Raw genomic sequence first — 25,368 nt, 5'->3', positions numbered from 1 at the left:
TCATAAAAGCCACAGGATTTGTTTCCTTTTCTTGTGTCAGCTCACAGTTTTAAACGACAAATTTTAAATCATGTTAAAAAGCACAGACAGGTTCAGTTTGAACATAATATTCAAAAAAAGTTCTACTCCCATCTCTTAGAAGATGGCAGGATTAAAAACTACAAAATCACCCCATTTTTTTGCATTACACAAAGTCATCAGTGAAAAAAACTTCTGTATCTCCAGAGATAACCACTATTTATATTGACAGGACATTTCTTCCCAACATCTATCTTCAAGCTACAGCATTACTCTCTGCTGTTATCTCCAACAGATATGAAAAAAAACTGGTCACCCCCATTTTTCAAACAACTTTCTGAATGCTCAAAGACTGTAATTTCTCCCTACTTGTCTATCTTCTTCTACATTAGGCAGACCTTGCTTCTTTCTGTCATAAGTCAACTTTAAAAGAACAAGCCTTAGCACTCTCGTTTGCCCTTTACAGTGACCTTTGCAGTTTTTCCACACCACTTTTGGGAATGCAGTGCTTTACATTAACCATAGTCCTTCAGTTCAATGTTTGACTTTTTGCATTCTGTGTACTTACTGATAATGAACTTACAGGTCAGTACAGAGCCCCATGTTTGTATGGTCGCCCTGTTGCAGGCAGCAATGGCTACAGCAATTCACTATTCTGAATTAGCACATTAGATTTTTGTTATAATTTTTATTTTTCCCATTTTAATTAAGAACAATTTTCCTGACTTCACAAAATAATTCTATGCTTTACACGAAAGCATAGAATGCATAGCTCCTTCAAAGTTGGTTCATCTAAATTTATTCTAGACTGGCACATCTGCTATTTTTATAGTTTTATTCCATATTTCCATCATCAAAGAGGTTAATAGAATTTTTGAATAATGCTAGGCCAAAGACAGATCCCTCGAGAAGCTCATTTGAGATATCTTTCCTTTCTGACAGTACATCATTAATAACTACTCTTTAAAAATGTTTTTTCAAGTCATTTTCAATAGGCTGAGCAAGGAAGGGAATGCCCATCGATTACCTGGCAGAAAGACACAGCCCAGCTCTCAGCTCCTCAGCTGAGTACCAACATGGCAGTGCACTGTAGCAGAGCTCCTCTACAGGCACACACACACACACTATTATGAGCTGTAGTATGGAAAACCAACCTCAATAAAAAACGTTTGCCAAGCTACTTCAAATCTCACTTGACCCAAAGCAATTATTCCATATACAGATCTAACAAGCAATCTTTTTATGGTACCTAAGCACCTCTAAATGTATTCTCTCAATCTCTAGATTACAGTATTTACTAAGTATCTAAAAATATTAAGTCAGAAATATTTAAGCTACAAATATTTTAGTTCATCTACCCTAAATAAGCTAACAGTCAAGCAAGCTATGAATTTACTTTGGGATTTTTATAATGAACTACATTAAATATTTTCACGGAGAACCCTCCTGGTTTTGAATCTGAGCCAAATTTCATCACAGAACGGAATTCTATTGCAAAGGGAAAATAGAAACACTAATACTAAAAATTGCAATAATAACAGCCTAAGCAGGTACTATCCCTGGCATGCTGAAAGATGAGATATTCTAGTAGATCCCAGCTATTCAGCTGATTTACGCTGGCTCCCAGAGCTGGCATTTTCCCCCATTTGAAAGAAAAAACATCTCTGGTACAGCGAGTCTCTTCCTCTATTCATACACAAATCAACTTAAAACAAAGGGACCCCAATTCATCCGGTCCCTGGACCCTGCTGTTCTGCTGTAATACAAATAACAAAAGCAAAAAAATTGTTTATAAAGACAATGGGAAGTCCTCCTGCTAAAGAAGAACACAGAGTGAAGAACAGGTTTATAAAGTGCATAACCAGATACAAGTGACAAGGTTACAAAAACCTCTTCCTCAAGAAGGCAAAACTTGTAATTGCCCAGTGATGATCCCTTATTCTTTCCTCTGAAACACCTTACCCTGGGTATTGTCAGTAAAGAGATTCTGCATTAGGCATATCGTATGTGCCATGACAAAGACAAAACCATAAATACACATGGCACAAGCAGATAATTTGTCAACTCTTGACAAGTCTTGTATATGCAGTGGGCAAACGGACTGGTTCTGCTGAGCTGAACTGACTGGTGGTACAGTGCAGACAAGGCAGAGAGGGACACCCTGCACAAGCTATACCCAAATCTTCGTAAGGCTAAAGGCAGCATTTATCTTAAATGTCTGAGAGAAGCAGGATAAACAGGATCAACTCTTGTACAAGGGACATGAGGGATATCCTTGTGCAAATGGCTGGGAAAGGATTACCTAGAAGCAGTATGAACTGCCAGCTCCATCCAGAGGGCAGATAATGTGCCACAGAGGAAATCCTACATGTCGACATTCTTCCAGGCTTCCCCTAGGTACCAGAGGCAGATTTCAGGTTGACCCAATGCTGCTGACCCAGTGTGCTGAAGGATGGAGTACCCTCCTGTTGTTGCCCCCACTGCTTTTCAGAGCACCCTCAAGTGCTCTAAGGGCATCAGAGACTTGATGTACCCAGCGTAAGCACATCAGACTGCTCCCAGGACTCTTCTGACTTCCAGGACATGTCTGAAACTTGACACAAGGGATCCACATGGCCACTGAAAGCAATCCATCACCAAACGGAGCACAGTTTGCCCCAGCGTCCCACACTTGCTTTTGCAACAAGCAGCATCAGGTCCCTTGCAGGAAAGGTAAGGAAGAACACCAAACCATCACGTAGCTGACACCATACAAATTACTTGTTCCACGGATAGAGTCAATTGTCTCCGAGACAAAACACAGGTCATGACCTACAGATTCTTCTTGATTGTGCTAACAGGCCTTTGTTTTCCTATAGTAATTACACCTAGTCTTTTGGGAATAAAAAAAAAAAAGAGAAGTAAGTACCATGTAACTGGAGTCAATCATACAAAACACTTTCTCTTTAAATAGCTTTACTGCGTTTCTTTTTACACTGTACATTTCTTACATTGCATCTATCTTTTGGTAGGTATCCTGTTCTTGTCCAGAGGTGCTGGAGGGGCTAGGCAGTCTCTAAGTATTAAGTATTAGTGTTATTATACAGTTGATAGTATTATTTCAGTCTTCAGCAGTGAAACTAAACATGAAACCTTTACAAACCCCTTCATGAATTTCTCCAAACAGGAGGAAAACTGGTATGTCCTTCAATGACCTCCTTTCCCTGCCAAAACTCTTAAGACTAAGAATGCCCTTTCTTTAGTAAATTCAGGCCGTGACTGATGTCAGTCAACATTACAAAAGACAGCAGGATCCTTATCAAAACAGGTTTGTACATCCTGTACTTCAGATAAAAATTGTAAACAAGTGTTATATTCTGTGCTGGTGGTTGTGAACAAAAAGATCTGCCCTAACAACTCACACTCCCTTACAGTGACCTACAAGTGGTATGGATGTTTCTTCACGATCTCAGGTTTTATTTCAACTGCCAAAGTTCTATTATCTGAATCAAAACTTTGAACATTAAATTATCATTATTTTCTGAAAATGGATGACATAAGCAAACCTTCCCCAATGGCGATGACTGTATCAGAATTAGGAACTACAGGACGAAGAGTAGCAATGAAGCCAAAAGAGAGGGCTCAGTTCTCAGCACACTATTTCTTAGAATCTCCCCAGAACATTAACTGACAATTAACTATTCATTTGCCTAGACGATGACTGTTGATGTTAGTTTTATTTAATGGAACCACATCTTTTCTAATTGAGAAGCTCATAACAGCTGGGATATTCAAAGGTTACTGATTACTCCAACCATTCTGTCAGATCCTAAAGTCAACTGGATAAAAACCAAATGGTTGCGTGTTTTTTAATTCTGACTTTCTATTCCTGCCTTCCCACCCTCATCTAGCCAACTGGGCTTCTTATGGTGGTGTGGGCTCAGCCGATTGCTAATCTGGGCATCTGAAATGGGTTTTCTGGTCTGGCTACAGAAAGTGTCTGTGTTGCTTTTGCAAACTTCGTTTTGGTTTTAGGAGTCTAAACTCTGTTGTTGAGAGTCTGGCAGCTTTCAGAGCATTTGGTGGGTTAGAAAGGGTTCAGCCTGAGGTCCCTGTAACCCAGAGGGCTTCCTTGGAAGCCAGCCCAGACCACGGAAATACAACATGAAGGGGTATAGCTCCATGTGGCTTCCCTCATCTCAGAATGCAGGAGCATCTGTACTGTTCCTGCCACTGGTACGAAGGACAGGGACAGCTTCATCCTTGCCTCCATCCAGCTGGGACTCAGAGGCAAATCTCATTAATGCTCCTCTCTGCAACAATGCCATCATATCATGCCAACAATGCTGCTCACCATCCACTCAAATCCAGGCTGAAATGTAACTGGAAGGCAGGTTAGGATGTCTCCCTGCTAGAAAAGGCTTTTTAATAAACCTGCAGCCTCTATTAGTCGGTGCTCTTGGCTCATGTTTTTTGTGCCTGCCCCTTACCGCTGTACACCAGTTTTCTCTGCAATGCTCTGTTTCATTAGCTTGCCATTAAAAAACACCACCAGGAACATAACACGTGATTTCCCTATTCACAAAGCTTTTCTTGGCTGTGTAAAAAAGCATTCCTTACTGCCCTTTTCCCCAGCCGTTATGGAGAAACAGTCAGCCACAAAACCAGCCACAAGACCCTGAGCGATGCATGGTAAAGTTATAGCAGATAATGTCTTATCTACTGGATGGCTATCCTTTACTACACAGTTCTACTTAATCTTCTTTCCAACCCCCTGAACAACACCTTTTAACTTACTCAGGAGGGAATTTTGCAACAGCTCCTTTCCACTCTCTCATTCTACTCATGGCAATCATCTTCCCTGTTTATCAGTATTGTTCTCCATCCATAACCAAAACATGAAGTGCTCATAGTTTCCACAGAGCTGAGGTCAAAACCAGTAAAAAAGCAAAGATCATTTTGTTCTCAGCACCTCATCCTGATGCCTTGCAGCTCAGCAACTTCACAGGGTACTAAGCTTCAGTGAGTAGTCTTTGTGGAGTTCTGTTGCTCCAATACAACAGAGCTAACAAACCTCCAACAATCAGTTGTCAGCTTCTGAAGTGTTCTTCCTTTCTGGCAGCAATCTCCCAAGGTCAAACATTTTGTAAGAAAGCATACCAAAAAAGCTGTCCTTGATGACGGAAACCGAACAGACTAAATTTAGCATTTATAAAATAAGCTAGCTTTGAGGACAGGAAGTTAAAAAATGAATTACTAAATGTTTTAACTCTTAGTCAAATCACACAAGCCCTCCTGGTTGTCACTGTGCTGCCCCACCTCATTCTGTTCTGTCAGGAGAAATTTCAGGCAGAATGATTTTGTTTTGTCAGAGCTTTTATCATCTCAGGATACTGAGATGAGAAAAAATCACACTCCTTCTCAAAAGCTACCCATAATTTTAACCACATCATTGCCACAGCTGTACCCAAACACCAAGGCTCAGTGATGCAGGAGTGAAGTCTTCTGAGCATGCAGTGCAGAACTCTGCCGAGCTAGAGCAGCTTTCAGGTCTGATCATCATGCTTGGAGGGTGAGATCTAAATAACTGGGAATATTCTGCAGGTTACAGATTTGCTAGCACTTCACAGTAGAAGAAACACAAGCTAGGTTCAAAATGACAAAAAATGCTTGCTCTAGCAGAAGTAATTTTGCTTCTGCATAGCATACAGATGTGCTTACAACTCTAATGTCATGAGATGTGCAGGTAGATTGGGTTTAGGTGTGTTTATCTTGGGTACACAGTTTTGTCTTTTAAAATTAAAATGGAATATTTCCCTAGTATTTCCTGTAGATGAGAGTAGAAAGCTCATTTCCCCGAAACTGCAGCTCTGTCACTGCTTGTCATGAAGTGTATTTGCCCACATGTGTTTTGTCCTGTCATGCTTCAGCTCAGCACTTGCAGAGTACAAAAGGTTGAAACAGGGATAGTTTGGGTAAGTAGCAGCCCAGGCACTTCGAAGAGCCCTGGAAGTCATGGCTTAAGTACCCAGCACTTTGCCCAGTCTTTTTTGGGTTATCTTGCTAATCTAGGAGTGAACTCTCCTCAAAATTACAGAAGAGATTTTTTGAAAACACCTTTCCATGATGAGATACTCCATTCACAACACTCACATGCTTCTGCCTGAAAATCTCCACTTCAACCAAAGCAACAAAATACTCTTAAGAAAAGGAAGAAGTAATACAGCCCGCAAAGACGTGACAACCTCTATTTGAAACACTGAAAAAAACATTCAAGATTCAACTATTCTGGACATGGAGAGTGCACCAATACAGCCATGACAGAAGCTGCATAAAATCAGAAGGGTGAAAAGTAGACAGCTGAAAGCTTAAAAGTGAGCAAAATACTTAGAATTTTGTTTCCAAATGCAAAGGCAGCAAGTGAGCAGGAATTTGTGCCTTTTTGCTCAAGGCTGCAGCTGCAGGCTTTCCCAGGCTGACAGAAGCTCGGACGCATTGGGCAAATGCAAGAGGTCACACCGAAAAAGAGCAAAATGCAAGCCTTTCTGCTTCTTTTCTGGAAGCATAAATTAAAAAGGGGCTTACTATCAGTTTTCAAGAAATGGTTGCTCAGGGTCAAGGTTAAATTTGTGTTCCAAGGAAGAACAGTGATCCCCAAGAGACGGCATTCCCAAGTAAGGTCGAGTCAGACACTGTTACAGCTCCTCCCATGGAAGCTTTTCTAAAAAGCACCAGCTGGCACCAAGGAAGACAGAGAGTGCAATCCAGGAATTATTAAAACAAAAAGAGGTTCAATGGAAATGCATTTAAACAAATTGGAATCAATTCAACGGGAGAGACAGATACTCACTATAAAGTACGTGCGAGTCACTTAATATATCATCATTTCTGCGCAACACTTGGATGTTTGATTTCAAAGTGGATGTTTCCAACCCTCAAGGCCTAAAGATGAAAATCCTATTCTCTTTGTGAGTCTTAAGAGTCAAAAGAAACACGCTATGAGGCACAGGTGGCCTTTGTGAGCAGCGTCTCTAAATGTGTAGATCCTACAGAAGATGCCCCAAAATAAAAGAGAATTAACTAAGAGCTGAGGAGAGCAAATGCAAACCAACCACTCATAAATAACCAAGCAAAATTCAAGCTTCAGGGCTGTAAAAATCACCTTTTAACGTTTCCTGAACAGTCAAAGTGCAGGGTTATTCCACAACTACTTCAACAGTAAAAACATGCAATGTGCTGCAACCTTTAGTAACAGCTCAAACTAGGACTGGGGAAACATGCTTCAAAACGAAAGGAGATCCTAATGCAAAGAGCATTAATTTTTAAACATGTTTAACAATGAACGTAAATACATCTAGTGTGAAATGACTTATTTTTAAATAATGCATTTGCAAAGACAGAGCAAGCATTAAGGTTACTTAGCATTTGATTCTCTGACAGGTTTACCAAAGGGTTTCTCCAGTGGCACAGGGCAAGTTATTACTGACTTCTACTGCCCAATAAACTAATCAGCCCCCGTACTAACTGCAACATTAAAGGTAAAATGGATATGCTTCTTGAACATGGAGCCAAATTCTCAGGATCTCAAACTCTACGTGGGCCTGCGTGATTTTTTTTGTTAAAAGCAATAAAACCTACCCCCTCGATCCCTAAATCGTTAACACATTAAGAAAACTAGATGCTAAGCTTATGGAATCATAGAATTATAGAATGGTTAGGATTGGAAAGGACCTTAAGATCATCCAGTTCCAATCCCACTGCCATGGGCAGGGATGCCTCACGCTAGACCATGCCACCCCAGACTGTTCAACCCGGCCTTGAACACTGCCAGGGATGGAGCATTTACCACTTTTTTGGGCAACCTGCTCTAGTGTCATACTATCCTCACAGTAAAGAACTTCTTCCTTATATCTAACCTGCTTAGATGCATTATTTATATGTGAGCAGTGTTACTAGAACACCCTATCAAAGATAGAATCTATTGAAAAAAGCCAATTTATGCCTATTGCTATGACACAACTCTTTAAGAGAAACAAGTCTAACAAAGGTATGGAACAACATTAGTGTAAGATGTTGCTTGCAGCATTATTTGCTTAAGCATATAAAAAATATTTATAGTATGTTTGTATTCCTTGTACTAATCCATTTTAGATTTGAGAGTAACTTCTGAACAAATGGCAGATCCCTAAATAATTGTTGAACGGGAGATAAAATACTATGAAAAAATATCCTATTGCCTCTAGTGTAGAATTACTTTTGGGGATTTAAAGAGATGTTACTTTATAAAACTCCAGACAACGACAATTTCACACATTCACTTACAGTTCTTCTCATAAGTTTTCCCCCATGTGTTTGGGGTAATTCTTCCCATTTTTGATTTCACAAAGTCCTGTATTTTCTTTAGCTCAGTTGTAAATCAGATTTTTTTCATTTAGTTTATGCAAAAACTTCTGTGAACAAATTGAATCTTTGATGTTTATATTGGAAAATAATAAAAAAAAAAATTATCAGACATACACTGGGATTTTGTTTTGTCAATCTAGACTAATTACTTATCCTGACGTGAAATAAATCAGGAACTTTCCCCAGGTACCCACCAAGCTGGTTTGCTGAAAAAAAGCTCCACCAAATTAGCAAGGCGCAGTGGAAGTCATTTTTGAAAAAAAGAACTCATCAGCACTGACATTTCTAGGTGAAAATACTCAAATTATATTCTGAGGTTTATTTATACCTAACATGGAAGCATTCAATGCTTCCACGCAAACCAACCTGCGCTGAAAACCAATTAAAGCCTGAAGAATAATTTGCAGCCAACAATTTGCTAAAGATCCACAGTTAAAATTTTGATACAAAGATTTGCTAAATGTTTTTCTGTTCTGCACTTCACCACAGAATATTTATAAATGTATTAGCAAAAAAAAAAAAAAAGACTACGGCAAATAATGCACAAAACTATTATTTATATCCTTTAACTACCTGCAAGCTGTTGCATAGCTCTAGGCAAAACTCTGCCGTGTCCCCACCAGCCCTGGAGCCCAGCACTGACAGTCTGGTCTTGCGCTTCCACATCATTCCTCCTTGGACAAGCAGTGCCAGAGGCTGCAAGAGACTGCACCCACAAAATGCAGCCAACATAAAAAAGGCTTCAAAGACTGGGTGGTTACTTCTTTTCAGCTATTCCTCATAACTCAGTCTCAGTCTCGCCCAGGTGTCCTCTGAGATATGAAGATATCCACAGAATCATAGAATCAACCAGGTTGGAAAAGACCTTTAAGATCATCAAATTCAACCCTTACCCCAGCACTACCCGTGAATGACTTTAACAATTCTACCGCTACCTGATAAATACACCAGGAGTGATGGTAGTGGTGCCATGCCGGAAACTCACATCCAGTGTATTATCCACACACCACAACTGGGTTTCTCTCTGTCTCTCTCTGCTTGTCTTTGTTCATCTTAATTTCCACCAGAAGGATTCATTTTTCCAAATTAACCTCCTTCTGTTTACTGTTGTGAAGGCTGAAGTTTAAGTTCGTTTTGTTCTTCTGACCTCTCAACTGAGACTGCATCTCAATTTCGACACACTTTACTAAAATAAATACATTGAGTAGAACTAACTACAGCTAGGTCTGACTGAAAGTAAGCCATTCAGTGGTTTGGAGGGAGAAAAAAAAAGATTCATTTCAGAGAGAAAAAGTTTAAGAAGTTGTTTAAGTAAGCTTTCAATGTAACTAGCACTTCCCAGTGTCTGTTCTTAAACAGACTTCCAGGACTACCCTATTACTGCCTGATAGTACCAGTAAAACAAACATGCCCAGTACAGTTAGCTGTTTCTTAAGGTCCATGGTTTGAATTTGTACAGCCAAAACCTCTCATCCTCTGGGTGGGCGTAGCTCTACCCCAGGCTCATTTAACTGGGTGCAGTGAGTTTGCCTCTCACCCTCTTGAACTCCTCCTTCCCACTGCTGCTCTTCCTCTGGGATCGGGCAGTGCCGAGGAGGACATCAGCTGACCTCAAAGAAGGAAAAAGAGCCAAACCTGGGAGGAGAAGAATAACACTGGCTGGAAAAAAAGTCCTACAGGGGCAGACAAAATGCAAGGATTAGGTCTGGCACTGTCTGAGAAACCGATAGCGAGTCCTGGCTGGGAACACTGGGATACTACCAGCAAAGAGACTAGGGCTTCAAAGGGTCACGCAAGTAGAGTCTGTGAATTCAGGAATTTAGGTATTTTAAATCCTAAGGAAGTCATTAGGTCAACTAATGTCACCTCAGTTGCAACTGGGAGGACTATGAGATGAAGCTGAGTGTGGGAAGTAAACACTGCTCATTTCCCTGGGTGACAGGGTCAGCTGGGAAGGCAGCGGTGTTTGGCTGGATGTGAGGAAGAGTGTCCCAGCCCAGAGAAGACAAGACAGGTCAAGCTTGGAGTGAACATATCCCAGTGAAAAGGGTTTGTGCCAAGTAAAACAAAATGCCTCACCAGTGCTTGGCACACGACCTGAAGCCCTGTGGTTCACCATTCCCCTGCTGTCAGCAGATATCCCTGAAACCTGCTGGTGGAATATCCTGTCCCTCCGCAACAGCCATCCACAAAATATGAAGACACAAAGTGTACATTGCAGTAATTGCCCGCTACATGGTCTGATCAAAGTTAGCACAGACAGCCCTCCTCCTAACCCTGCCTGAAGACAGACTGCTTCATTGTTCAGGCTTACCAATGTTCTTTTGACACAGCTTTTGGGAACAGAGAATTGGGATGTCTATTTCTGACTTTTTCCCCCCAAAGTGAATGTGCACTTACATAAACTATGAATATGTATATTTGGAAAATTGGGTTTTAATGCTTCTGGAATGGATTTTGATTCAACTCCTTGACCTGGTATGTCAGAGTACTTACTGTTACAGAAGAAAAGACCAAGAATAAAAACTTAACCCTCTCTGCGCACCTTTTCTGAGTCTTCATATATATGTTACAAAAATTACAGTTAAAGGCTAAATAAGATAGCATATGGATTATGAGATGGACAACCTACTGACACCATGCATAAGCAGACACTCCGGTACAGACCATTTAACACCAATACTCTGTAGCTGACTGTGAAGGATTCCTTGTTTCCATTCTTACCCTGTGGCAACAAGAACCACTTCCTGATTATTGCAAACTGATTAGTCTTCAGAAACCTCCTTTAGATGGAGATAATACAGACTACTTCCACTCTACAGAAGGGAAAAGTAGGGAGAGACAGGGAGAGAATCTCAAGAGTTTTTCCAGTACTACATATAAAAATTCAGAGTTACAGTATTAGAGCTGAAACCTTATAATAATAAAAAATTAAATGCACATGAAGTCCTATTTATGTTATTTTATTCCTTCTGATTTTAAAGGTACTGAATAAAAATAGCCTAGAACAAAACCTATCATTATTCACAATAATTTTCCTGCTCTAAATTAAAGCCCACAGTGTCTGTCTATAACAACTCTCATTATTTTAAACTATCACACCTGAAATCTGGGACAATTATACATACTCATACTCTTATTTCTTTATGCCTTTAATGTTAAAAACAATATATATCTTGACAACTGAATTAAAATAAACTGATTTTTTTTAATAGCTAACAGCATTACAGTGATTTTTATTACAGAGCAGAATGAACTGGGTATTTTCTTGTTCTTCTCAGAACAGAGTAACTCAAAACTAGTATGATCATCATGTTATTAGTTATGGATGACATCACTCAAAGTTTGTTCCAGAGGACTGTTTTTAAATAAAAAAAACCCATCAATTTCTCCATTTTCAAAGAAGGTGCTTGCAACAGCTCATAGCAATTTCGAAATATATGGTCACACCTAAAATTAAATTATGTTAGAGGCAAAATTGCTGGATTTTGGCAACAATATATATAAAATACCAGATTAGACACCCAAAGATAAACTGTAGGTAAACCAATTCTCGAGTCCCCTTAAGACACACATTTTTTAATTTAATGGAAACTTCTTACATGCTTCCCATAGTGACAGCAGCAACAAGGCACAAACTATTCTCCTGCTTGACCAGATAAAAAGCAGAAGAAATGGAAAAGGAGAAAAAAGCCCTCCTATTTTGGTCTACACATTATTTTTCAACAGAATAACTTTTATTTTCTTTTCAAGCTCTTTAGCAGTTTCTGTTAAAAAGAAAATGGGGGGATGGTGAGAGGTAAATGTTAAAATGAACCATCATTAACAATATACAATGACACATTTAATATTTAAGTAGTTAAAGAACACACATCGGCTATTTCCTGATCTGTCTGTTATTTCTTTACTGATTATAATAAGCTAGTGAGTTTGAAATCAACTCCCAAAAGTTTTTGGTTGACCTAAATCCCCTTTCCCTGCCTCCTCCCCACCCCTTTTGTTTGCTAACAAAACCACATTTGTACAAAGTTTACTCTTGGCTCTTCAACTAAGCCAGATGATTTGGGTTCAGTTCTGCCCAGGCACATGAAACCATCTGAGACCTCCTGGAGTCCAGTAGACAGCACAGAGCTGGGAGAAGGACTCTGTCACCCTCATGGGGAGGCGCTAGCAGTGGCAGGGGTACAGCAGCATGCCTCCAAGGGCACAAGGTGATGATTCTGGCAGACAGGGAAGTCATTGCCTCTGCAAACCCCAGCAAGAGACACACACAAGTACCCCATCTTTGGGTCAAAATTATGATTACAGTCAAAGAAAAAAGGCACTTAACTGTGTGTATCCATCAACTCTGAGAATTTATTGTGGAATTTTGAGATGCCTACACAGACATATGGATTCACCCTACTCAACAGCCAAAGCTGACATGAAGGATCTAAAGCTACTGAACATTTCCATCCTTATTGTTCTAGGAGCACCATGAAGAAAAAATTCTTCACAATGAGGGTGGTGAGACACTGGCACAAGTTTCCCAAGGGAAGTTTTGGATGCCTCATCTCTGGAAGTGTTCAAGACCAGGCTGGAGGGGACTTTGAGCAACCAGGTCTAGTGGAAGGTGTCCCTGCCCATGGCAGGGGGAGTGGAACTAGATGGCCTTTAAGGTCCCTTCCAACCCAAACCATTCTATGATTCTGTAGTTTAAGGTGCAAAAGTTGATCCCTGCAAGTGTGCTGCTTTGCTGCTCTGACTCAAAGGAGGACTTGAGTTACATGCAAAACTGATGTGCTAATTTACTCCAGGAGGGTAGCGTGAAGTAACTTTAAAAGATGTATAAACTGAATTGCTCAATTTTTCCACTAACAAGTGTTACAGTGCACAATCAAATGAAGACAAGCATGCCACATACATCTCTGAGTAGACATACTCAAATTTCTTGTTCTCCTGAGACAGATACTATTACTCTTATTGACACATGGGTCTTATGTTTAAGAAATTTTACAGCACTAATTAGTACTAACAACTCAATATATTACAAATTAAATAGGAGAACTCACACTTAGATTTGGGAGGGGAGGGTTTATCAGTGAATTAAGGAAAGCATCTCTAGCTTTAATATATACAAAATTGAATGTTACAGCCATGAAAATCTAACATGAGAAAACTAAAATCTGTGCAGCTTCTTCAATAATTCAAGACTTCTGCATTGAAGCAATACAGAAGACAGCTTCTGACACAGAGCAACACCTGGGCAGATAGGGCCATAGTACCTTTTTGCTGCTTCCTGAGGCAGAGCTATCATGTAATTGTGTTGATTAGCTCAGGTACCCTCTTCTGAATGTCATTACACTCACCACTTCTGCCACATTCTGAGCTCACCTCTGCTCTCCTTCACATCGAGACATGAATGTATCATAGAATTGTAGAATGTTTTGGGTGAGGAGGGACCTTAAATATCTCCTAGTTCAACCCCCCTGCCAGGTTGCTCAAAGCCCCATTCAACCTGGCCTTCAAGACTGTCAGGGATGGGGCAACCTGTTCCAGAGTCTCACCACCATTATCGCAAAAAAATTCTCCCTGATGTACAGTCTAAATCTACCCTCCTTCAGTTTAATACCATTGTCCCTTGTGCTGTCACTACAGGCCTTGATAAAAAGTCTTTCTCCATCTTCCTTATATGCCCTGTTTAAGCACTGAAAGGCTGCAGTAAGTTCTCTGTAGAGCCTTCTCTTCTGAAGGCTGAGCAACCCCAACTCTCCAGAGAACAGTTGCTCCAGCCCTCTGATAATTTTTGTGGCCCTCCTTTGGAACAGGTCTAAATGTCCCCTCTATCTTATTTATTTGTACCTTTAATCTTGAATTCCACAACAGAGATTATCCTTCAACAGCTTGTCTAGTCCATGACTTTCAATTCATTACACTGGGGAAAGTTTGCCAGATACTGCTCATCTTCACAGATATGTCAGCCATGGCCAGGTGCTCACCTTGCGTGTATTTCCCAAGCAACAGAATTCACAGTAACCACCACACCAGCAAAGAACAATGGGTCTACCACTCATACTTCCAACTGTGCACATGCCAGTTTTCCAAAGAAAGATTAAAGCATCTATGAAAATGAGCAGGTATGAAAAATTCTGATGACAAGGAAGGTTTCCTCTGCCCTCATTCATTACAGAATGTTAAGCACTTCAGATTAACTTTGTAAGGAAAAATGTCTCCAGCAAATAAAACCCATCACACTGAACAGAAACCCACCTAACTTAGCTAGCAAGGAAGTGGTCTTTCAGAGCCGAACATCCCACTGCCTCTCCTGCTGCTGCTGCTGGGCTAAGCCACCCAGCACCCTCACCACCACCATCACACTCCAGCACTGGAGTCCTCTTCAACAGCCGTGAAGTTCCTCCTGAAAACAAGGAAGGAGCAGCTGGGAGATCCGAGTCCCACACAGACCTTTGTTTCACATTTTATCGGAATAAAACGACTATTCCTCAATGAGGAGGCAGTGAGGAGGGAGTCTTGAGTTCTGGTCTCATGCCAATTTAGATATTCACTGGATGAAATCAATGAAGGGTATTTTGTAAGCAAATTGTGAGGTGGCATGAGCACCCCTTCCTGTAACACAGCTGTCAGCAACCTCTGGTCTGTGTGCCTAATGTAACGTGTTGGTAGACTGCAAACAGTACGCAGCAGGAATTAGAACCTAAAATCATCTATCTCTCATAGAGTTAAGATGTAATGAATTACCTGTCTGGAAATTCACATCCAGTTAAGAGAAAAATCCTGTTGAGAACAACACTCTTGAAAATTTGCCTACAATCAAAATATTCTTTCTCTCTCCTGTCCTGTAAATCATAAAACCCGTAAAGCAGACCAGTTTGAAAAAAGGATGCATCAGAAGGACCCTGGTCTCAGAACAGCCTCATAACTGCACCTCGTAAACCATGAAAGCCTCATAAATTGAGCTCTCCTTGACACAGATGTGAATCTCTTCAGGCATTGGTGCAAACTGAACCCAGGTCTTCCACATCATTAGTCATTAAATGATCCATGCTTCTAGGTGAAAAACAGAGCAGGAATACGACCTGCTATTTCTGTATTTTAAAATACAAGGTTTCAGGGTATCTAAAGAAAAGTCTGAGTCAGATCAGTAAAGTTGTAACATCTCAACCACCAGATCAGATATCCTCAACAGGAGACACAGAGATTACCTTTCTCCTAGTCCTGTTAGATGCATACTTCACTGAGCTGCTCTGCCTTTTAGAAGGGCCACATACACATAAACAAGATTTTGGGCCCTAAGAAATGTAGTATCAATACATATATATATATATATATATATATATATATATATATAACATTCCTCCAACTTGTTATTGTCAAACAGAAGATTTCAGTTTTGAATTCTGGCACTGAAATCTCTACTGATGTTTCCCTTTAGGAACAGATCAGGCTAAATGTCCATTTCTTTTCCTGTGTAAAGAATTAGGAAAAAAGAAAGTCAAGATTCCCACTTGATTATGACGAGGTGTCCAAGTGACTTGCTGACATGGACATCATTTAACATGACAACAGTGCTGTGAAAATACTGTTTATAATCCCATTACAAGATTTTAATACAAGTGGTTTTCACAGACAGATGAGGTACTTCAGCATATTATACGGTAACAACAACTTTGACATACAAGGGCCTATTCTTCAAATGCACTAAGCATTTCTGAGGATCCTGTTTAACTTCAAACCCAGCAACTCTGCAGCTTAGACATCAATTTATAGTCAACAACTAACTAATCTAGTGCCTGCATAAGGTGTAATTGATAGCTTTATTGCTTTATTATCCTGGAATGGAACAACAAAGTTTAACACCATTTTTTACCCTTTCCCCCTTTTAAAAAGAGAGGAAAAAGGTTATCTTTTAGTGTCTGTTACAGATATTGCAATTTTATTAAAGTAAGTTAGCAATCATACTGAAAGCTCATCACTTGGACTTTACAAAGCCAGCTGTATTAGCCCAAAGGGTAACTACAGTGGCTGTGCTGTATGAAGGAATACAACAAAGCCAATACACTTATAGATTAAAGGAAGTAGCTTTTGCTGACAAACTCTGGTTTTGTTTTGTATATGAATGTATCATCCTCTAAAATTTGCTTATTTTGTTGTATGATCTGCTAGATGTTGAGTTAGGCTTGTTCAGCCTGGAGAAGAGAAGGCTCAAGGGAGACCTAAGAGTAGTCTTTCAATACCTTAAGTGGGCCTACAAGAAACTCGAAGAGGGACTTCTTACAAGGGCACATAGTGACAGGACAGGGGGGATGGCTTTAAACTCAGAGGAAAAAATATTTAGATTAGACATTAGGAAAAAATTCTTCCCTGTGAGAGTAGTGAGGCACTGGCACGGGTTGACCAGAGAAGCTGTGGCTGCCCCATCCGTGGCAGTGTTCAAGGCCAGGTTGGACAGGGCTTTGAGCAACCTGGTCTAGTGGAAGGTGTTCCTGTCCACGGCAGGGGAGTTGGAACAAGATGATCTTTAAGGCCCCTTCCAACCCAAACCATTCTATGATTCTATGGCGTATCACATGTTCCACATAACATTAGACAGTGAATTGGCCCAGACATCAGTCCTGTAGGATGCAAGCATTGCTTAGAGTGACACTTGCCGAACCTACTAATGACTGTTATTCTGAGGGAACAGCTTTCCAAATGGCCAAGAAAGCTGCCTTACCAATTGACCCACCCTGACTTTTAAAAATACATCCCAACAGGGCTGATTGATAGTTAAAACAGTAGGGCAGGCTGGCTGCCAAAAAAAATGACTGCATGTGAAAATCTGTTAAGGGAATTCTCAGGTTATATATTCATACTTGGCATCTCAAAAGAGAAAGAACATTTGTTTGGGCCAGAATTTGCAGACTGTGCCCTGCTTCAGCCATCAGTCCTGGTTCAAAATGCTGGTCTTGATGTACCTAAATGTGAAAGATTAAGGAACCTTAGCAAAACAAAAAGAGCAAACTTTTTATAGTATTACATAGGATATAAATCTAAGAAAAAGGTGAAGTTTGGCCAAGTAAAAGCTAATTCGTGCTTTGCCTTCACCCTATCTGTCTCCAAAGACTTCTATATACAGAAAAATATAAAAGTGCATGATACAGTTGATCTTAGAAATACTGATTACACACTGAAATCATGACATTTCAAATCACATCTTCCTTACATCCTGAAGTAACAGAAAACTATCATAGAGGGATATTGTGAGGCTAAGCCAGTTATCTCTGGAAAATTAGTTTACTCTGTAACTCTTTCAAGATACAGAAATAAGTCTTATGACAATAATGCAGCATTTGCAATGGCAACTGTGTACAACAGAAGACAAATACAGTAACTGGTGGTTCTTGGAAAGGTATTGTTGAGTTCATGTTGGGTTCAATAAGCCTCACCTGCTTTAAAAGCTGTGAATAATATGAGACATTTTTTGCAGTACTCCCCTTACAGATTGGCTCTGGCCAGTAAAAGAACTACTCCAGCTGTTCTCAAACAAGCAGTCAAATCCTCCTGGAGAACAGACGTCTTTGAGTCTTGCTTTGGATCTTTCAGATCTGGCAGAAAGGCCAAATCCTAGGTATATAAATAGTAAGAAATATACCACGCTTTTTCCTTCTACATACATTTCTGGTAATGACATAAAACGCTGTAAAAATTAAGGAAGGAAAAAAAATACCCAAAATTACATGAAACAGAAATTTGAATAGATTAATTCATATAGTTCATGTAAGTTCATTTAGAATACCTAGGAAAGAAAATTAGGAAAAACAAGCCCTCTGTTTTAAGCCACTGGAGCCTTATATTTCCCCTGTACAGGTGTGTATGCATATCAACACAGAAAGAGAACATCACTGGTCAAGATGATCTCAAAACCACAACTAGCACAGAGCTGTCTTTACTCAAAAAAAGAGTATATGCAAATAAAAGTTCTTCCAAACTAGAATACAATGGCTTAAACCCCAAAATATATCATCAGTTTAAAATATCATAGCATGGTATTTCTGATGTGTTACTTCTGTTCATTAATTAATCTAGACAGAACCCCTTCCTCAACAGATAAGTAGCTTATGACATTTGAGAGTAACTTACTTATTGAATATTATTCTGCTTTGGTCAAGGAGCCTATTGAAATCTTGCTGTGAGTTTTGAGAGCTGGTTTTTAGTTCACTCCAAGTTACCTTAACCACCAAATAAACTTGACAAAACACTACAGCTGAAGGCAAATGAACCACCATGCATTACACAGAATAAAATCAAAACCAAGAAGTTGGCCAAACTGCTTTTATTATGACAACAATGGGCATTAGACTTAAGTAGCCTTTATGAATATTTGAAAAGAGTGTCCTTTGAATACTGTAAAAAAAGCACTGACACCTAACATCCTAATGGCGTACCACAAACAGGTTTCAGGTAGGGATAAAATTCCCTGCTTCAGCATCTGGATGCCTCCATTCCACCCCAACACACCCAGTCAGTTGCCAACACCTACAATAAATGCTTGGAGCAATGTAGAGATATTCCAGCCGCTTCAGCCAACGAGCCGGCTTCATTTGGAGCTCGGCTCAGATGCCTCTATACAAACACCCGCAGCATGGGGAACAAACAAGAGGAATTAGAGACGTATGCACATCTACGGGGATATGATATAATAGGTCTCAAAGAAACATGGTGGGATGGCTCCTACGACTGGAGTGTTGGAATGGAAGGTTACAGGCTCTATAGAAAAGACAAGCCTGGCAGGTGGGGAGGGGGAGTTGCTATTTATGGTAGGGATAGGCTGGAGAGTATGAAACTCTGTCTGGGGACGGGTGAGCAGTCGACAGAGAGTTTGTGGGTCACGGTTAAAGGGAGAACAGCAATGGGGGACATTACTGTGGGGATCTGTTACAGACTGCCTGATCAAGAGGAATCTGTGGATGAAGCGCTCTGTAGGCAGATAGGAACAGCCTCACGCTCACAGGCCCTTGTTCTCATGGGAGACTTCAACCACCCTGACATCTGTTGCAGTGAAGGTACGGCCTGGCACAAGCAACCCAGGAGGTTCCTCGATTGTGTGGAAGACAACTTCCTTCTGCAAGTAATAGAGGAGCTGACAAGGAGAGGTGCCATGCTTGACCTCGTGCTCACCAACAGGGAAGGGCTGGTTGGAAATGTGATGCTCCAGGGCAGCCTTGGTTGCAGTGACCACGAGATGGTCGAATTCGAGATCCTCGGGACACTGAGAAGAGCGTGCAGCAAGCTCACTGCCCTGGACTTCAAGAGAGCAGACTTTGGCCTCTTCAGGAGCCTGCTTAGTAAGGTTCCATGGCATACAGCTCTAGAGGGCAGGGGGGCCCAAGACTCTTGGTTGTTATTCAAGGATGACCTGCTCCAAGCTCAGGACTGTTGCATCCCAACTAGAAGGAAGTGCAGCAGGAGGGCCAGGAGACCTCCTTGGATGGATAAGGAGCTGCTCAGGAAACTTAGAGGGGAAAAAAGAGGCTTATAAAAGATGGAAGCAAGGACAGGCGGCCTGAGAAGAATACAGGGATGTTGTCCGGGAAGCTAGGGACCAGCTTAGGAAAGCTAAGGCCCAGTTAGAATTGAACTTGGCTAGGGATGTTAAAGATAACAGAAAGGGATTCTGTAGGTATGTAGCAAATAAAAGACAGACTAGGGACAAGGTGGGCCCTCTCCAGAAGCTATCAGGAGAACTGCCTACCCAGGATTTGGAGAAGGCTGAGGTTCTTAATGACTTCTTTGCCTCAGTCTTCACTGGCAAAGTCTCTGACCGCACCACCCAACTCTTGGAAAGCGAACGCAGGGACTGTGAGAATGAAGACCCTAGGCCCACTGTAGGAGAGGATCTGGTTTGAGACCATCTTAAGAACCTGAACGTGCACAAGTCCATGGGACCTGACGAAATCCATCCGCAGGTCCTGAAGGCAGTCAGGTGAAGTTCCCGATGACTGGAAAAAGGGAAATATAACCCCTATTTTCAAGAAGGGGAAAATGGATGACCCGGGGAATTACAGACCAGTCGGTCTCACCTCTGTGCCTGGCGAAATCTTGGAGCAGATTCTCCTGGAAGGCATGCTAAGGCACATGAAAAACAAGGAGGTGGTTGGTGACAGCCAGCATGGCTTCACTAAGGGGAAATCCTGCCTGACCAATTTGGTGGCCTTCTATGATGGGGCTACGAAACTGATGGACAGGGGCAGAGCATTTGACGTTCATCTACCTGGACTTGTGCAAAGCCTTTGACACTGTCCCACATGACGTCCTTGTCTCTAAATTGGAGAGACATCAATTTGATGGGTGGACCACTCAGTGGATAAAGAACTGGTTGGATGGCCACATGCAAAGAGTTGTGGTCAATGGCTCGATGTCCGGCTGGAGACCAGTAACGAGTGGTGTCCCTCAGGGATCGGTGTTGGGACTGGTCTTGTTCAACATCTTTGTCGGTGACACGGACAGTGGGATTGAGTGCACCCTCAGCAAGTTTGCCGATGACACCAAGCTGTGTGGTTCTGTTGATATGCTGGAGGGAAGGGATGCCATCCAGAGGGACCTTGACGCACGCTTGTGAGGTGGGCTGATGCCAACCTGATGAAGTTTAACCATGCCAAGTGCAAGGTCCTACACCTGGGTCGGAGCAATCCCAGGCACAGCTACAGGTTGGGCAGAGAAGAGATTCAGAGCAGCCCTGCAGAGAAGGACTTGGGGGTGTTGGTCGATGAGAAAATGAACATGAGCCGGCTTCAGTGTGCGCTCGCAGCCCAGAAAGCCAACTGCATCCTGGGCTGTATCAAAAGGAGCGTGACCAGCAGGTCAAAGGAGGTGATCCTGCCCCTCTGCTCTCCTGAGACCTCACTTGGAGTATTGTGTGCAGTTCTGGTGTCCTCAACATAAAAAGGACATGGAACTGTTGGAACAAGTCCAGAGGAGGGCCACGAGGATGATCAGGGGACTGGAGCACCTCCCGCATGAAGACAGGCTGAGAAAGTTGGGGCTGTTCAGCCTGGAGAAGAGAAGGCTGCGTGGAGACCTCATAGCAGCCTCCCAGTATCTGAACGGGGGCCTACAAGGATGCTGGGGATGGACTCTTCATCAGGGACTGTAGTGACAGGACAAGGGGTAACGGGTTCAAACTTAAACAGGGGAAGTTTAGATTGGATATAAGGAAGAAGTTCTTTACTGTTAGGGTGGTGAGGCACTGGAATGGGTTGCCCAGGGAAGTTGTGAATGCTCCATCCCTGGTGGTGTTCAAGGCCAGGTTGGATGAAGCCTTGGGTGACATGGTTTAGTGTGAGGCGTCCCTGCCCATGGCAGGGGGGTTGGAACTAGATGATCTTAAGGTTCTTTCCAACCCTAACTATTCTATGATTCTATGTAAATGCTGGCATATGAATTACAGGTATTTATAGTCAGTAAAGCCAAGAGAGGCCAGTGAGCCCAGGGTTGAGCAGAGCTGCTGTCTCCCCAGGGACGAGATCAACTCTATGAGCTTTCAAAGCAAAAAAACTTCCCCCTTATAGCAGGTCCAATCACCAGTGTATGTACACACACACACACACTGAAATGGGCTAAAGCTAAGGTAAGAAAACACATCACTCCATGATTTTTCTAATATTCTACCTTATAAGGCAAGAAGGCAACTCCTGCCTGAATTACAACATGCAAAAAGATAAGGAAAATTTCAGGCTGGGAGCTGTATACTCATCCCCTTCTAATTCCTAACAGTAGATCCCGAGCTGCAAAACGGCTAAGTAACAAAAAAGGGAAGCAATGTGCCTCAATAAAAGGAGTAAGCTCATTCATAAAAATTTTTACTTCCTTGACCTGCCAATATCCCCTTTGTTCTGTCTAAATTAACCTTCAGCCAAAGGTATGAACAGTCAGAATGAAGCTGCAGTGAAAATATGAAGCTGCACAGTACGAAGCAGAAATAGCACAATGCTACTCTTTCAAACTAAACCAGAGCTGGCTATAGGGTGTTCCAGAAAGGCCTTTTTTTTTCTTCTTCCTTTAAACAAGGCACCATTTAGAGGCTTATAGAAGGCACTAGACCTAAAAGATTACCAGAATACCAAATTTTAAGTTCAGCCTGGTTTTCTCAGGAAGGTTATTAATACTTTTAGGGCAACCAAAAGAATCACAGGTATTAAGAATATTTATTACCAGAAACTAGAGAAGCTGGTTGAAGTTGGTCACTCTAAAGTTGACCAACACAATAAAAATATATATATAGTAATTAATGGCTTTGATAAAATGGAATAAGATTCATTGTTTCCATTCATGACAGAGATTTTTGTACAGGAAAATTAACAATACATAGGGGATTAGAAAGAATGAGTAGGGCATATGTGAACTGCTGTCATTTCTGTTTTACCATGCATCATTCAACTATTGAAAATTAAGATATTCAATCTGAGCTTGTCTTACTGAAGCCAGAATGTAACGTGATACAATGTGTGATTTACATACTATTACTAGATATATAAAACCAATGGAAAGAGAACAAACAAAACACTTCTGCGGTTATTAAATGGCCTATGACCTGTGATCAAGTTCAGTTTGATGTACTGAATTGGCTCACCGATGCAATAACAATTTCTGATGAAGTAGACTGCAAACGTGAAAACCAGATTTTATTTTTCATTAATAGCAACTAATTTTAACCCATCTCCAAGAACTATGAGCTATAGCTTTTTGCTTGCTTAAACCACCAACCAGGGAGGTTGTGAATGCTCCATTCTTGGCAGTGTTCAAGGCCAGGTTGGATGAAGCCTTGGGTGGCATGGTTTAGTGTGGGGTGTCCCTGCCCATGGCAGGGGGGTTGGAACTAGATGATCTTAAGGTCCTTTCCAACCCTAACTATTCTATGATTCGATGATTCTATGATCACTGCCAATATTAGAACAGCCATTAACGTGAGGACCGCAGACATGGCCTCACATGTCCCTAAAGCCTTGGGTAGCTACAAGACCACCACTGCACTGCAGCAATGACTAACTTCATCAATGGTTAACTCTTTCCACCCACCATCCTCTTACACCACAGTCAGAGAGGTGGTAAATGCTTAAGGGGGAGGAAACTGACGACTGAGTGTTTGGCAGCTACAATCAAAACAGCGTTTATTTTCGGGTGACGCATCACCGTTTTTATCCCAGCTACATGGTACTGATACATCCATTGCACAGATAACCTCTTTTATGGATGGGGCTGGTGGCAGGGCAAAAAGCATTACTCTTGGTAGAGCCATGTCAAGAGACTGCTTTGGAGAAACTAGAAGATTTTATGGTCGAAGGTGGTTGCGTGCAGTATTGATCACCATCACTCATCAGTCACACACTGAGCTCTGGGAATATGAGACTATTTGCCTGGACATCTCCAAAAGCTTGTTCATACTCAATAAGAACCACCTTTTCTTTCACAGACAGTGAAACCGAGAGCGAGTATGCAATGAAGTCATGCAAAGTGTCAACAGCTGCGCCCAGAGCAAACGCTGGATCTACCTCCTTGTAGCTTATTTGCATTAAAGTGATGTCACACCGCAAAGTACTTCAAGCTCTGTCAGAATCTTGAGTAATTCACAAAAATTGCAAAATCATCAAAAACCTGACTAATCAACATTTTGATGCACACAGCGGAAGCACGTCTCTGAAATCCTACTCTCCACAAAGCCCTTGGCAGCCCCACCACAAGCTGCCTGGGACCAGGGCCATGAGATCTACCCAATGTCATCACAGGCTAAAAATGGCACTCCAGCTACCTTTGAAGCTCACTAAGATGACAGCAAGGTGAAGCAGCTTTATTTGGCACTACAGTGCAAGTGCTCCTTAGCAGTGCTGTACGTTGTCAAGATTTATTTGCCCTTCTCCCCATGTCTCTCATTCAGAATTCAGAACTAGTTCAAGGTTTAACCTGGCTTTTGGTACTTCCTCAATGATCTCTCAAACACAGATTTCCACCACAGCAGCACTCGCAGTCACAGTGTAATTACATATATGTCAGCAACTGTCTTCTATGGCATATCAGCTCTTTCCCAAATGGAATCCCAATAAAATGATAACAGATCTACTGACATTTTGTCTCAACATGAAGAGATGTGACAAGGTCAGTGAAAGCATCACACATGCTTCAGGGTAGTGAACGGGTCAGAGCAGTGCTTTTCCTTTAGTGTTAATTTTGGTGGAATCCAGAATCCCCATCAACTGCAGCAAAAGATTTCCTTCTGCCACCCCAAACCAGCCATCTCATAATTCAGACACCTGCTTTAGCATTGCCTGCATTACCAAGTTATTCCATTCTTTTCGTTCTGCCTTTAAATTGACATCAGCAAGTGCCAAGGCTTTTATATAAGCTCAAACCTGGGAATGCATCTGTCTACAGCCACCCTAAATCCATTCATTTTGGGATCCATCGAGAACAGTGGAATAATTAATTCTATATAGACACACACATTAGTATAAAATAGAAATAAAAACATTTAAATACAAAATTCTGTATCTGTATCATTATATAGTATATGTGTATATATTCATATCACAAAATAGTTTATCTATACATATAAAGACGTAACTACAAAGACACTTTTTTTTGAGACCAGGGCTATTCTTTGCACTACTGACCTACCCACTGACCTGCAGAACAGCTGAAAAATCAGCATAAGACATTAACTTCATTTGAGCACCTCTTTTTCCCTTTGTTTTTTTTTTTCCCTTTGCAAACTCTTTCAAAATACCCCAGTGAACACTAGTGCTTCCTTTTCAGACAGTTTTTATTATGATTCCTCTTAATATCCTAACGAACACTTCAGTTTGAGAATTTCTAACTCATTTTTGCTTATGACAGTTGGTTTTACACCAGCACAGCCCTAACATCATCCCATCAAAGATCAAAGGAAAAGAGTGAATTCTAATAAAATCAGCTCTAATTCCATTAGATTTCCAGCTG

General features: G+C 41.3%; 1 protein-coding gene across 1 annotated transcript in view; it reads right to left on the bottom strand.

The window, feature by feature from the left end:
• Positions 1 to 25,368, bottom strand: part of KLF12 (KLF transcription factor 12) — a gene marked incomplete at both ends in the record, with an annotated part of 247,794 nt that overhangs the window by 85,237 nt on the left and 137,189 nt on the right.

The sequence above is a fragment of the Psittacula echo genome (assembly GCF_963264785.1).
Source record: "Psittacula echo genome assembly, chromosome: 3".
NCBI lineage: Eukaryota > Metazoa > Chordata > Aves > Psittaciformes > Psittacidae > Psittacula > Psittacula echo.
Note: the sequence above shows the minus strand (reverse complement) of the source record. Positions and strands in the feature narration are given on the sequence as shown.